This window comes from Microtus oregoni, unplaced genomic scaffold, assembly GCF_018167655.1.
Source record: "Microtus oregoni isolate MIOR12 unplaced genomic scaffold, Mior012 000017F_ref0000208, whole genome shotgun sequence".
Taxonomy (NCBI): Eukaryota; Metazoa; Chordata; class Mammalia; order Rodentia; family Cricetidae; genus Microtus; species Microtus oregoni.
In genome coordinates, this window is record NW_024543076.1 from 8111049 (window position 1) to 8127560 (window position 16512).

Genomic DNA, 16512 nt, shown 5'->3' on the forward strand with positions numbered 1-16512 from the left:
TGGTACTGGCATAATAACAGAGAAGTTGACCAATGGAATCGTATAGAAGACCCGAATTTTAACCCACAAACCTATGAACACCTCATTTTTGATAAAGGAGCCAAAAGTATACAATGGAAGAAAGAAAGCATTTTTAACAAATGGTGCTGGCATAACTGGATGTCAACCTGTAGAAGAATGAAAATAGACCCATATCTATCACCATGCACAAAACTCAAGTCCAAATGGATTAAAGACCTCACTATCAGTCAGAACACAGTGAACCTGATAGAATAGAAAGTGGGAAGTACCCTACAGGAGATGGGCACAGGAGATCGCTTCCTATGTGTAACCCCAACAGCACAGACTTTAAGGGCAACATTGAATAAATGGGACCTACTAAAACTGAGAAGCTTCTGTAAAGCAAAGGACACTGTCACCAAGACAAATAGGCAACCTACTGACTGGGAGAAGATCTTCACCAACCCTGCAACAGAAAAGGTCTGATCTCCAAAATATATAGAGAACTCAGGAAACTAGACTTTAAAATGCTAATTAACCCAATTAAAAAATGGGGCACTGAACTGAACAGAGAATTCTCAGCAGAGGAAGTTCAAATGGCCAAAAGACACTTAAGGTCATGCTCAACCTCCTTAGCAATCAGGGAAATGCAAATCAAAACAACTTTGAGATATCATCTTACACCTGTCAGAATGGCTAAAATCAAAAACTCCAATGATAGCCTTTGCTGGAGAGGCTGTGGAGGAAGGGGAACACTCATCCATTGCTGGTGGGAATGCAATCTTGTGCAACCACTTTGGAAATCGGTGTTTCGGTTTCTCTGGAAATTCGGGATCAACTTACCCCTGGACCCAGCAATACCACTCCTGGGAATATACCCAAGAGATGCCCTATCACATGACAAGAGCATTTGTTCAACTATGTTCATAGCAGTATTATTTGTAATAGCCAGAACCTGGAAACAACCTAGATGCCCTTCAATGGAAGAATGGATGAAGAAAGTGTGGAATATCTACACATTAGAGTACTATGCTGCGTTAAAAAACAATGACTTCTCAAATTTTGCATGCAAATGGATGGAAATAGAAAACACTATCCTGAGTGAGGTATCCCAGACCCAAAAAGATGAACATGGGATGTACTCACTCATAATTGGTTTCTAGCCATAAACAAGGGTCACGGAGTCTACACTTGGTGATCCCAAAGAAGCTATGTAAGAAGGTGAACCAAAGGAAACGCATATAGTTGCCCTCTTGGCTATGGGAAGTAGACAAAATTGCCGGGGAGAAAATTGAGATCTTGGGGGTGGGGTGGGATGGGGGTAAGGGGAGATGGAGAGAGAGGGGGGAGAGGGGGAGAATGGGGGGAGCTTGGGGAAGGGGGAGGATTGGGATGAAGGAAGGTTGGATGGGGGAGCACGGAAGCACGGTTCTTAGTTAAGGGAGCCACCTTAGGGTTGGCAAGAGACTTGAACCTAGAGTGGCTCCCAGATACCCAAGCCGAGGTCCCCAGTTAGTTCCTTGGGCAGCTGAGGATGGGGAACCTGAATTGACCCTATCCTAGAGCAATAATGACGAATATCTTGCATATCATCATAGAACCTTCATCTGGTGATGGATGGAGACAGAGACAGAGACCCACACTGGAGCACTGGACTGAGCTCCCAAGGTCCCGATGAGGAGCAGAAGGAGGGAGAACATGAGCAAAGAAGTCGGGACCACGAGGGGAGCACCCACCCACGGAGACAGTGGAGCTGATCTATTGGGAGCTCACCAAGGCCAGCTGAACTGTGACGGAAAAAGCATGGGATAAAACTGGACTCTCTGAGCATGGCCAACAATGAGGGCTGATGAGAACCCAAGGACAATGGCACGGGGTTTTGAACCTACGTAATGTGCTGGCTTTGTGGGAGCCTAGCCAGTTTGGATGTTCACCTTCCTAGAAATGCACGGAGGGGGGAGGACCTAGGACTTACCACAGGGCAGGGAAATCTGACTGCTCTTTGGGCTGGAGAGGGAGGGGGAGAGGAGTGGGGGGAGGGGGAGAAGGGTGGGAGGAGGGGGAGGGAAATGGGAGGCTGGGAGGAGGACGAAATTTGTTTTTTTTTTCTTTTCTCAATAAAAAAAAAGTTAAAAAAAAATCCCCCCAAATACCCATTATACCAAAAGAAAAGTGCACTGTTACAGCTGTGCAGTCTTTGTTCTAAAAGATGTTCTGTGATGTTCAGAACCCTGATGACATCCTTGTGTATTTTCTATAAATCTCAAATTCAAAGCCATCTTCAATATAGTATTTTACATTTACGATTAATGGAGAATATCATACCATTATGCTCACTGGACTCATTACACATTCATAACTTTTAATCGCAGTCTGGCCTTTGATGTGCAGCTTTCTGTGTCTGTCTGTTAATAACTCCCTTTGTTTTTCCCCACATTAGGTTTTCCAAACTTTGATGACTAAGTACAGTGATCTTATGTGCTTTCCATTTGTGGAAGTGGAGATGCTTTGCAAACACGTGTCACCTTTTACATGGTCGTTGTTTTATTTCCCCAATGACTAACCTTTAACTACACACCTTCTCTCCCTGCTTGAGTATGTGTGAACCATGGAAGCAAAATCCCAGTCCATGGATTCTCGTGTCACATGTACTTTGGCCTAGCCCAAGTCAGGTACCATATGACAGTTGTCAGACATCGCTTCTGTCCCCTGTGCTAGAAAATGTCTGCATACCAGGCAGCCCTGCCTCTCCTGGGCACACGTGTCACAATCACTTGTGCACTACCGGAGTGGCCAGATGTCAGTCCAATTGCTTGGCATTCATGCTGCTTTCATAGCTGCCAAGCCCTCCTGGCACTGCCTGCCGGGCACCACGCTGGACCATCTGGCACTGTGGTTTCTGCTTTCTCTATCTGTGAGCTTCTGGGAAAGGTGGCATAGAGTATAAGCTTGGAATCTGACCCTAATTGTGCATGGGGAGGATGACCCCACTCCACTGTGCCCTTTAATGTAATACTTTTGTTATTATATTAATATGAATATATTATAATATATTAGACAAACAGGACTAAATGACAATGCCTCCTACTGTGATTTCCTGAAATCTGATCTTTTCTTAACCAAGGTTCTGTTTTGGCATAGGATTGAGATATGAGTACTTGGGATTTGGAGATGGTTTGGAGTGAGTAGTGAAACCTATAAGGATTACTGATGTGTGGAATGCTATGGGAAAAGAGCAAATAAATCACTCCATTGCCTATTTGGGGTCAGGGTTCCTTAGCAGCCCCTGGGGTAACCTAAGTCATTTATTAAATGTTCCAGAAAACAAACAATAAGAAAGTACAGAAGACATAACCAGGAACCCAAGATCTAGGTTACAGTCTTATCTAGAAGGAGCTATGATGTATACATTATATCTTGTCCTTTCCTCTAAAGGGAACTGAATGATAATTGCAAATTTAAAAAAAGAGAATTGTATGACTTTATGATACTTCTTCTGTTGTTCTTGCTTCGAAATAGATCTATGTTTAAAATATAGCCCATTCTGTTCTTGACCTCTTTCTTCGGCCTCAGCTTCCAAGGTTGTGGGAGGTGTAGACCAGCGGGTCTAAGTTTGTTTGATGTTTTGATGATGCGTGTATTCATTGTGAGATGGCTTAATGGAGCCAACCACCATGCACATGTCTGGTACTTCCTGTAATGAGTTGGCTAGGCTGGCATTGGATAGAAAGTACTTAAGAACTTTCAGTTTCTAAAGCATTCTTGTGAGGACCTTCATGGGGGTCTCAGTGAAAGGAACACTGTTTGGTCCTGAAACCGGAGTTCTTCCCTTGACCAACTAAACCAACCAATCCCTGAACAGAAAACCAACCAATCCCTGAGCAGAAAATCTTCTCCCTGGAAAACTCTACTGCTATGACGCACTATGTAAGCCCCTCTGTCTCTGTCCCATTATCAGCTGTCTTTTCCCACCCTAGCAGAGGCAGCCACTCTCCTGGATTCCTTCTTCCCAAATAAATCTTTCTTTGAAGACTTTTGGGTGAAGATCTTATTCCACGGAGCTTCTTTTATACTGACATAGTGCAGAGAAGCATTGCTGAGAAGTTTCCTTAGGGGGACTGAGCAGAAAAAAAAGGTTTGACTGGGATGTTCCCTTATGGGGACTGAGCAGAAAAAAAAATAGCAGCCCCATGGCTGAGAAGTTTTATTATCGGGTCGGGGGTAGGAGGGATGGGGGGTGAGGGAGAGCTGAGTAGAAAAAAGTAACAAGTTGTCTTCCGAGGCAGAGAAGATTGCTACATTTCTGGAGGGGTTTTGCCTTTAGCCGAGTGAAGCAGAAGTAACATCTTTGGTCCTCTGCTGGGAAGCCCCCAGACACAGAAAGACAAATATAATATATACTCACTCATAAGGGGCTTTTAGACATAAAGCAAAGAAAAACCACCCTATAATTCATAACCTCAGAGAACACAGACAACAAAGAGGACACTAAAAGAGACATACATGGATCAAATCTACATGGCAAGTAGAAAAAGACAAGATCTCCTGAGTAAATTTGGAGTGTGAGGATCATGAGAGAAAGTAGAAGAGGAGAGGAGAGGAAGGGAGGGTAGCAGAGAAAAAAACTTAACTCAATAAAAACAATAAAAATAAATAAACGTGTGAGACGTAAAAGTAGAAAAACAAATAAAACACACATACTAAAAGATAAGGTACCCCTTTTCTTTTAGGGGGGTAAAACAGAGCACAACCGTAATCCACACAAAGCAGAAACAAGCCCTAAATGAACGTTATTTAACGGTTAACATCTGGGCTTTATTTATAGACCTTGTTTTTAGGACAAGAAAGTAATCATGACACAAAAATCTAATTCATATTCTCCAACACTAGCAAAGATGGTGACCAGCTATGTGACTTTCTAGAGAGTGTGGCTTATATACCAAAATGTGGTCATGTTACGTATTTTAAAAGAATACCTATATATAGATTTTAAACTATTAACCATATATTACTAGTTTTAAGTTAACCTTTTTTTTAAAAAATAGATTCAACAGATTTTAACCAAATCCTGTAAACTGAACTTTCAATCTTGAGGTATAGAATGTTTACATAGACCAACTCTAATTTTGGGGCTGTTCTTTTTTTCTGCTCTGTGCCAGGTAAAATCAACGCATAGAGAAAGCTTTTAAGTAGGCTTGAATCTAGAGAAGCAGAACAGGAATCCAACTCTAGAGACAACTTTTTAATAAACTAGAACTCCCAAAACACCCACAAAACAACCAAAAAAAAAACCAACATTGACAACAACAACAACAAAAAAAAACATCTAAACTTCTGTTAACCTGAATCTAGTGACCAGAAGTCTCAGAGGTGTATTTTGACATTGGCCATAGTGTCAAGCCAGGTGGCAGATTCCTGGTGGCTATAGAGACAACATGTTTGACCTATTTTTGTCTTGTGTCATACATAAAGAACATCAGAGTGCACAAACAGAGAAACCTTTACACAACACAGGCAGACATAATTTCTCAGGAAACAAATGAACTAAACTTTCCATGGGAAAGACATTTCATTATGAATTGTATAGATTTTCAAACACGTCTAGTGGGAAATTTACAATTCCTGAGAGAAGAGTTTATAGCCTAATCTTAAGACACAGAGAAGAGATTTTTAGGAGGTCTTTCGGTGTGCTGAAGGCAGGACTGAAGCTCCTGAGAGAGCAGAGAGAGGAGAGGAGATAACCCTGTGGGCGCTGCAGATTGCAGAAGACAGACATCACACACGTGCCTTGTGGAGAGTACTGGAGGGGACAGAAAAGCACAGTGCCCAGGAGGAGTGTAGAAGCAGGACAGAGAAAAACAGCAGCTACAGGACTGCAGGTGGGGACGGAGAGATAGCATGTAACTGGCCAGTTTTGGAGCAACGGGAAAATAAAGAGCAGAGAATTCTTTCTCATTCCCTGATTGCTCAATAAGCAAGTGGAAACTGTCTTGTTGCACATTGATTAACAGGAAAGGACTCTTATGGGTGCCTTTGAGGTCCTAGGCCACTGCTTCTGAGTAAACTGGGGACAGTTGTTTCCAGTATCTCTGAGATTACAGACCTTCAGCCAATACCGGAGAGTTGCCTTGACCAAGAGGCTTCAGCTGTCTGAGAACCATTATCTGGACCAGCAGGAAGGCACAAAGTTAAAGTGAATCAGAGGAAAGGAAAGAGAGAAAGGAGACTGAGACTACCTACCAGGTGAAAAAACACTACTACTGGGGGATGGGGCGGGGTGAGCACCAACTCCTGTGCTTTCCAGAAGTCCCTGTTCAAGGTACCAGTTGTGGAGTCCCCTTTTTCCTCTCAGTCCACTGGCCATCAGTTCCCGAGGACAAACGGGCAGAAATGGGGACAGAAAGCTTTGTATGTGGCCTGTGAACCAAGCAGAGATAGCTCTCCAGGAGGTATCTTCAGGGAGTCAACTTTATTCCAGAGTATAGGAAATACATAGACTTGGGGACAGTAGCTGGGAAATCACCCAACTTGTTTTAAACAGCAAAGCCCTATCATAAAGTACAACTCTTAGCTATCATATGTGGAAACTCCTAGCAAGATGTCTAATTACCATGTGTGCAGCGGGAGGAAAGCGTCTGCAGGGAACTGTGTCAATGGTTATACTAGAAATAAGTCCGGCATCTAGGCTTGGATACAGTCTCCAAATAAGGTCAAGTAGAGAACAGGGCATTTTCTTCCAGGAGGAGGGAGTCCTTCATGTTCCTGAGCTCTCAGAGAGCTGAGAAGCCACCATAGACCTCAACCCTCCGCACTCTGACCAGAAAGGCCTCCTGGAAGTGGTAGCGACATTGTATGAGTGAGAGAACCAGAAAATCTTCTGAAGATTGTATCCTCTAGAAATGTCAAGGAAACTACATCCAAGAAACCTCAACAAATGGTTGATTTAATAAGTATAACATCATTAGATGGGGTTACATGGCAGGGGGGAAGCAAACTGGGCACTAAGCCCAGGCAGTACTATAGACAAGCAAGGTATTTTGAGAGCTGGAGAAACAGCCTTTCCAAGGAAGATCCCTGTGTGGATTATCTAATATTGAGTGGTCAATTCTGAACTCATACTCATTCAAGAAGCATTATACAGATAGAGCACAGGGACTTGCATTGACATTTTTAGGAACATAGATAAATTCATGTAAAATAGGTAGCAGTACTTAAAGAAAAAGTGGGTACTAGTCTGAGAGAAGGCAAGGGGCCAGACACATGGGGGTGGAAGGGAGGAAAAGAAAGGATGAAATGGTATGGTTAATGTACTAAATATATTTTAATTTCAAAAAATAAAAAACTGAAAAACAAACTCATTTAAATAAAACTTGTAAAAGAAATGGCTATTCTAATTTGTCTTTGTACCATTCTGAGTGAAACATCATTGTTAATAAAAAGTAAATACTGGGAAGGCCTGGATTTAATATAAGGGGAATGATTTTTTGAATTTATTATACAAGATAAGAGCAGATACTTTATTTTCCTTTCTAAATTATTAAACATAAGTTTGTTAATATTAAGTATGGTGAGCATCTAGTTGCTCTTGTACCAGCTGTTTTAAAGCCCGCAGCTTTTCTTTGGTTAGAAGCCAATGTTTAACCCATCTTGGTTTCTCAGTTAGTCATTTTAAAAGCAGGGCCATTAGTATCTCTGAATGTTTGTCAATTGCTTTGTGTTTTTGTACAGCCTGAATGGCCAGTGACCTTTGTCTATAATATCTTTTAATATCTTTCACAGAAATATAAGTTTTTGGGGCTATAGGAATGCTAATCTGGGTATTTCATTGTTGCAATAGGTCACAAGCCCACAAATTCACTGCAATATTAGCTACATATGGCCTCAGCCTTCCTCCTATCTGTTTAGCCCTATGTATTTGACCCATCTCGTATTTTGTTTCACTTGAGATAGGGTTCCAATTCCTAGGAACTGAACATCTACCTCTTGAAGAGGTCCATTTGGATGTCAAGATACTGGGGTATTAATACTTACATCCACATCTGTGTTTAGAAAGCCTTTAATAAAAATGCCATTTATACACTCTCCTGGCTTTGGCCTTTGACAATTTATAGAAGTTTGCAAGAATATTTATTTTCTCTGTCCAACTGGAATGTTTGGTTCATCCTCCACATCTATTTCATCATCCAGACAAATATGGTTTTTATAATAGGTACTGGACTTTTAAATTTTTCTGGTGAGACACATTATCTGCAGTAACTGGGAATGATTGGACCATGCTCATCATGGGGGCCTGCTAGAGACCTCACAAGGAGTTCCCCGATGGTATTGGTTTGCCTTGTCTGTCTTTTGTTGACATACATTCATTGGTCCAATGTCAGCCTTTGTCATACCTCCTACATATATTTGAAGGCTGAGTCCTCCTATTCTTGCCATTCCCAGAGGAGACATTATTTCTAGGAATTCCTTGTCTACAATCCATTCTCAGATGTCCAATTTTACCACAATTAAAACATTTTGTATTTTGATGTCTCCTCATACCATTGAAAATTGCTTCTCTTACACAAGCTTCAGTACTATAGTCAAGTGTCTCAACATTCATTGTATGCAAGATCCATTTATCCATTGGTGCTGATCTGACCTTTAAAGGCCCAAGGATCTTTTTGTGTTTTAAGTTGGCATTGTCGAAAGCCAAAGAGTTAATTAGTACATGTCTAGCTTTTGGGTCTGTATCCCAATCTGTACAGCCTTAGTTAATCTTTGTAAAAAGTCACTAAAGGGTTCTCTCTGACCCAGTTTAACCCTAATATGTAATTCAATTCTCTTTTCTAGTTCCTGAATCCTTCCCCAAGCATTTAAAGCTGCTGTAATACATCAAGGGATAAGGAACAAGTGGCATTCATTGTAAAAAGCCTGATATTAAGAATGAGAGTAATGGCCCTTGCCTAGAATGTGATCTTGGGAAATCTCAAGTCCTTTTGCTTTTCCATGTTGCTCTAAAATTAGTGCTTCTTTTCTTCAGTAACACTTTCAAAGCAACTGAGGTCCATTTTTTAGGACCACTGAGGTTAACTGAATCCAGTCTTGTGGTATTGCTTTGTTACTTGAAGTTTTGACCATTTCCCTAATGAAGGATGAATGTATTCCATAAGCTACAATTGCTTGCTTAATTTTCTTTAGATCAGTCATATGTATGGGCTCCCATGTATATTCTTTGACCACCTTAGGGTATTTGGTGCCAGATGCTCTTTCTGATGATATCACTGGAAAAGAAGGCAAAACTCTGGGTTAGCTATCTCGGAGTTTGGAATGTACTGATGAGGCTAAATTTTGTCTTTGGACCTTTTGTCTCGGGTTATTGATTTGATAAATTTCTCAATCTTTTTAGTTTTTTTTTTTACAACTGCCTTTTGTAGAGTCTGGATCTCCTGTCCAGTGTTCTGTTCTAATGTCCTCATTGAGGATTCCAAGGTGTGAAGTCTGTCCAGTAAAGATAATGTCTCATCCTTGGACATAATTTTTATAGCATGCATATTACCTTCCTGGAGAGCCAGTCTATCAGGCAGTCTATCATAACCCTTCGACAGAGTCTGATTAATACAATCAACAGTACGGATTCTCTCAGACAATGTCTCAGCACCCTCTCTCATTGACTGGGTTTTGTTTGTCAAATTGGTTGTATCTTTCTCCAGAGTGCTTTTTCCCTTTTAGTTGATCATTATCAGTATGTAAGGACTGTATCATTTCTAAAAGTGCCTCATTTGACTGGGTTTTGTTTGTCAAATTTGTTGTGCTCTTCTCCAGAGTGTTGAATTTTTCCTTTAGTTGGTCATTATCAGTCTGTAAAGACTGTATCATTTCTAACAGTGCCTCATTTGACTGGGTTTTGTTTGTCAAATTTGTTGTGCTCTTCTCCAGAGTGTTGAATTTCCCTTTCAGTTGGTCATTATCAGTCTGTGAAGACTGTATCATTTCTAACAGTGCCTCATTTGACTGGGTTTTGTTTGTCAAATTTGTTGTGCTCTTCTCCAGAGTGTTGAATTTTTCCTTTAGTTGGTCATTATCAGTCTGTAAAGACTGTATCATTTCTAACAGTGCCTCATTTGACTGGGTTTTGTTTGTCAAATTTGTTGTGCTCTTCTCCAGAGTGTTGAATTTCCCTTTCAGTTGGTCATTATCAGTCTGTGAAGACTGTATCATTTCTAACAGTGCCTCATTTGACTGGGTTTTGTTTGTCAAATTTGTTGTGCTCTTCTCCAGAGTGTTGAATTTCCCTTTCAGTTGGTCATTATCAATCTGTGAAGACTGTATCATTTCTAAAAGTGTCTCATTTTTGGCCCTATTATCCAACCATGTTTTTAAGAAGAAAATATGAAGGACAAAGCTAATCCCTAGAATCAATAGAGGGATGTAGGCGGGAAATCATATGAACGTTGCATAACATCATACATGGTATAAGTAAAAAGACTATTAAATTCCTGGATTGTTAAATTGTACATAATTCTGCCCTTATAATTCATATTTTAAATTATAAATCTTACCTGTGGTTGAGTTTGAACTGGAGTAGGTGAAATAACTGTTATCTGCCAGTAGGTGGTGCAGCGCACTTGTAGCCACGTGGTTGGTTTTAATCGGATTTTAGCATTAAAAGCTCAAAGATATGCTCAGATTAAAAACAGTAATTTACTGTAAATCACAGATTGTGCGCTCCACAAAAGTCCCTGACATGTTTGAAGCCTCAAGAGCACAAAGTGAGTAACAAAGCAGGTAAGCCCACATCCCATACTGGACCCAGAAGCCAGCCGCACATTCTTGGGTGGCAAAGGATTTCTAAGACAGTTAATGAGAAAATATGAAGGACCATGACTAATGGCTACTCAAGGCTGCTGCATAGGAATTCTAAACCCAAATGAATGGCGTGTAGTCTGATGGTGGCTAGCTAGAGCTGCTGGGGACCTAAGCCCCACAATTCAGGCACCAACTGTAGAAGTTAACATAAATTGGGAAATAACCAGGCTAGCTAAAAAATAAAGCGATTATATTTTTATTTATTATAAGGGAAAAACTCACGAAACAGGAATGAGAAGAAATAGGAAGGTCAGCTGTGCTGTGTGGGAACCACAAAGAGAGAACACCTGGGCCATTTGCATCTGTTGGTTTTTCTCCGGGTCCCAGAAGCCACACCCTAACTTGGTCTCACCTCTTTAAGATAATTGGTTAACAAAGCTTCCCCATCATAGCTCCATTTCTGTTCCTGGTGCCCCCTTTTCTCCTCAAGTTGTATATTTTGTGTACATGGAAAAATGGGCAGTATCAAATGTATTGTAAAAGTTTACAATACGTGTTTCTTTTTGTGATCCCAGAAAGTCATTAAAGTCATGCAATGTTATATAGGGTCAGATTCCCAAAAAGCATACTGAGAGGATATCATTTAAGGCTGGGAAGGTGAGGCCCAAGTTGCAATGGTGACCGTAGGCTGTTGCACAAGTCAGGGTCATGGTATCCTGATGAGGCAAAAGTATGGTAAGGAGAACAAGCAGCCTAGTAAAAAAGAAGTGTATGTTGCAGGCAACAGAGCTGGAGGAGCAGAGCTGAAGAAATACCTTAGAACTCAGATGAAACAATCAGAAGACCCAGGCACCTGATATATGGTCAGAGTTTTATGTGTACCCTTACGGATCTTGGTCTCACTTTCATACAGTATTCTCTTGATAAGCCCCCATTATTCTTTTCTGTAGTAGAAACAATTATTCTGCACCAATTGTACATTGGAAGCATTTTACTCGCTCTTTTATTTCACATAAGCTCACAATGAAGAAATTGCCTTGATTTTCCAAAAAAGGTCTTTGTACTTTTGAACAATATTTAGATTGTTAAAGGCTATTGTGACTTTTTGAGATTGACTAAAGGTTTTCTGCATTACCGTATGAAAAGGAAACTTTAGGGATCAACAATGGGATGTTGTGATTTAATATGATATATTTGGTTGTCAAGTTGGCTAAGAATGAAATAGTGATAACTTTTTATTGTCAACATGACATAATTAAAATCAACATGGAATGACACATGTGTGTGTTTATAGTTTGTTTTAGTATAGTATGTTTCCAAAAAAGTTTAATTGAGAAGGGAAATACTGAATAAAAAATAGAAAAAAAAATCTAGCTGAGTATAAGTATTCTTTGTTCTCTATTTTCTGACCTGGTCCATATTATCCCATCAGCTAAGGTCCAATACTAAATAAGAAAGATAAAGTCCATTGGGCACCAACATTATCCTCTTTATTTTTAGAATACAGAAGCAGGGTTACCAAGAGGCCCATAGCTTTGTTGCCATTACTTCCCTGGAATGGTGGGTTGAATCCATTCTTAAATGGTGATTCCTAAACAAGTCCTTTCTTAATTTGTTGTTCTTTTTTCAGACAATTTTGTCATCATAGTGAGGAAAGAAACCAAAACTAAACCAAACCAAAACAAAAAAAACCCTGAGATACATGGTGTGTACCTCTTTGGTTCAGGAGTCTGTGTTCTGAGGACTGCTAGGGTCAGAATCTGGGTTTTACATGTACCTTTAGTGAATCTTCTAGACCACAAGGCTACTATAAGTTTTCTTTATTATGTATTCTTTTACACATAATTATCACATATCTCTGCTGAAAGAATTAACTCTCCTTCTTGTGTGAGTCCACTGTTGGAGGGTACATAAAGTTTATTCCTGCTTTCATAATATGTACACTTTCCATTTGTAGTTTTAATCTATATACTTTCACTGTAATAAAAATTTAGCATCAGTTGAGCAGATCTCCTGAGTAATGTGAGTCACTGAAGCTAGAAGAATGTCCTTACCAAAATTAACATTACTACTACCTTTTAAAAAGTACTTGTTTTTTATAGCTTAATAATTTGCTTAGTATTAATTTATGGCTTGTTGTTGGATATTTGCCTATTGTGTGAAGATGAGTTGATATGAATGGTGTAATAAAAAGCTGAATGGTCAACAGCTAGGCAGGAGGTATGGGTGGAATATGCAGAGAGAGAAAAAAAAAAGGAGGAATCCAGGCACACAGGACAATCCAGAAGACATGGAGAGGAACCAGTAGGTAGAAGACAGAACACAGGTAACATAACATAATAGAATGTAGATTAAAGCCAGGTTGTACTGGTTTTTGCCTTTAATCCCAGCATTTGGGAGGCAGAGGCAGGCGGATCTCTGTGAGTTTGAGGCCAGCCTGGTCTACAAGAGCTAGCACCTGGACAGGCTCCAAAACTACAGAAAACCCCTGTCTCAAAAAAGAATGTAGATTAATGTAAATGGAATAATTTAAATTATAAGTTATTTAAGAACAAGACTAAGCTATAGGCAAAGCTTTCATATTTAAAGAGAAATCTCCCCATGTTGTTAATTATGAGCTGGTGGCCCAAAGAAAAGTACAACTATACATGGCATACAACATTGAGGCTTGAATATCCACAGAGAGCCTGAGAAAGTGGTCTCTTGGGTTGGCTCAGAGTACAAAGTCACAGCTCTTTTAGGAGATCCTGCTGTGCCGCTGAGCACTATAGTGGCCGATACTGGGTAAAAACTCCTGTTGTAGGCATACACAATAATTTCTCAGAGCTGTGGCTAACCTCTCACAGAATTTTATTCTTGGGTCTCTGATGGACTTGAAGATGGGATAGTTATAGTTACAATTTTCCTTATTACCAAATTCAGAAAAGAAACTTACAGAAGAGATATAAAGTTTATGATGTTGAGAAACATAAAAGTTTGATTTGTTTATATAAAAACATGTTTTAAGGTCAAAAATTATATTTTTAGGATGGTAATAGAAGTTATGATAGAAAGTGGCTTAGGTATAAAACTTTGAACTCACTAAGATAGAATTGATAATACAGTACTTTCTCCAAATTCACCAAACAGAAATGGATGGGCATTGTGAATGCACTTCTTACCTGATAATTAATTGTTCTTATTGCATGTTGATTACTATTTCAGAGATAAAGTCATTCCTTTTTATTTAGACAAAGAGAAGAAAATGTTGTTGGATATTTGTACACAGGGTGAAGATGTATTGCTGTGATGGGAGTAGTCAAAAGCTGAACAGCCAATAGGTAGGCAGGAGGAATTGGTGGTATTTCCAGGGCACAAAAGAGGAGGAGGTATCTATGCAAGCAGGAGAAGCCAGAAGACATAGAAAGGAAACAGGAGGTACAAAATGGAAGAACGATAAATATCATGTGATAGAAAACGATTAATATAAATGGGTAAAGTTAAGTTATAAGTGCTATTTAAAAACAAGCCTAAGAAATAGGCCGGGCTTTTGTAATTAATAAGTCTCCATGTCATTACTTGTGAGCTGGTAGCAAAAAGAAAAATCTGACCACAATGAGTAGAGTGCCCACTAGGATCTAGTCTCTGTTCTATGATTAGAACACAACAATGAAACTGTGAACACACTTCCCATGTCTTGAAACACTACAGAGGAAAGAAATTAGAGAAAAGAAATAATATATACTTAACAATTTTTATACAGGATGGAGTCATTTCAGAAGGTGTTTTTCCCCATATGGGTCAATACTTTCCAAAAAGAACATGATAATAAAAATTAGCATCAAATTCAAAGTTTTTAATGACACACATGAATTTTGATATTTCTTTTTGACTGGAAAAAATTGATGTATAAAATGAATAAGTAAAGAAGTTTTTTGGATTTGAACTCAATACTTAGATTATATAATATGTATGTAAGTCTAGTTTTTTTAATTATATTTGTTTACTGTGAACATTTTATGTGTGAGTATACGTGTCTATATTCACGGGTATGCGCATTTGTGTATTTGAGTATGTATATGTTTGTTCATGTATGTGTACATTTGTATATTTATTTTGTTGATTGATTAGTTTTTATTTACTATTTATTTATCTTATTTTCCTGTAACTTGGATTTAGAATAATCAAGAACAACATACTTTTGGGTATATAACTGATTGCATTTCTAGAAATATTTAGTGCGAGAGGGAAAACCTACCTTGAATATGGGGTGAAACCATTCCATGGCATGAGTTTCTGGACTGGAGAGGGAGAGAGAGAGAGAGAGAGAGAGAGAGAGAGAGAGAGAGAGAAAGAAAGAATAGGAGAAAATCCGCTGAGAGCCATGGCAATTTTTTACTTTACATTTCTTTACAATCATTGTGGATTGTGGCTTCAATTATGATTATGAACTACTAATCAGTGATATCATATTAACATGAATACCTTTCTTAGGGCTGCATAGCAGACTTAGTGGTTAAGAGCACTGTCTGGTCTCCTAGATGACCACTGTTTCATTCCTAGCACCCACATGAGGGCTTAGAATGACCCATAATTCCATTTTCAGGGGATCTGACTTCCTCTGCTAGCCTCTAAGGGCGTCAAGCATAAATGTGTTGCACACATTTTCATGCAGTAAAACACCCACATGCATTTTAAAAAATTTTAAAACAAATATCTTTCTTAGTATTTGATCCAAACAATGTTAACATGAAGATTGTAACACATTTAAATTATTTCTTTTTTAATTAATTCATTAATTTTATTAATTTATTCTTTCACAGTTTGTTCTCCTTCCCTCCCAGTCCCTTCCCTCACATCCTCACTCCCCCCGGTCCACACTTCTGATTCCCTTCAGAAAAGAGAAGTCCTCCCAGGATATCAATTGAACATGTCATATAAGTTAAAATAATTAAACACAACTGGCAAAAAAAAAGGGGAAATGATTCCTAATGATATACTGCTTTACTTGTGAACATATTTCTTACTATATATTTTTATAGAAACAAATATGACTTGAGTTTATATTATTCCATAGAATTACAATAATAATTTTCAAAATCTCTATGGCAAACACTTTCTATCCAATTGAAAGCAATTAAAGGATGTATAAATAGTACACACAAAATCATCCGAAAGCTTTTCACATTGAGTTACTGTCTTGTTTAAATACTTCTTGATATAGACACCCATTAAAGACATTCCTCTCTCCTCAAGCACCTGTTCCTGGTAAAAACATGGGCTGTATTGATTTGCTGCAATTTATCTTCTCCCAGGATTTTTGTCTTGACAGTGCGAGAAGATTAATTGGAATTAATGGCATTTGCACAGCTAATTAAAGTCACTCTTTCTAAAGTCAAATCAATTCCTTTAATCAGGGGAGTGACAGTGCTTTGCTTCCTTGTGCTACTCTGCATGTCCAACGTTCCCTGGATGCGTCGGAAGCTGTGAACACATTACTCAGAGAGCACAGAAACTCTTGGAGCTTGCCAGGAAGCTTTCTGGTGCATAGTAATTTACAAAATATCATTTGCTCATATACATCTATAAATTTTTCATTAAACACAATAAATTCAATTTATAGATATTTCTTAGACATTCCGTTTCTTTCTACAGTTCCTCACAGTAGTTGAAATGCATGTGCAAATACTCAAGATAATTCTTAGATAATGTTCAAGTGATAAAAGAATAGGGTTAAACATTACTTGT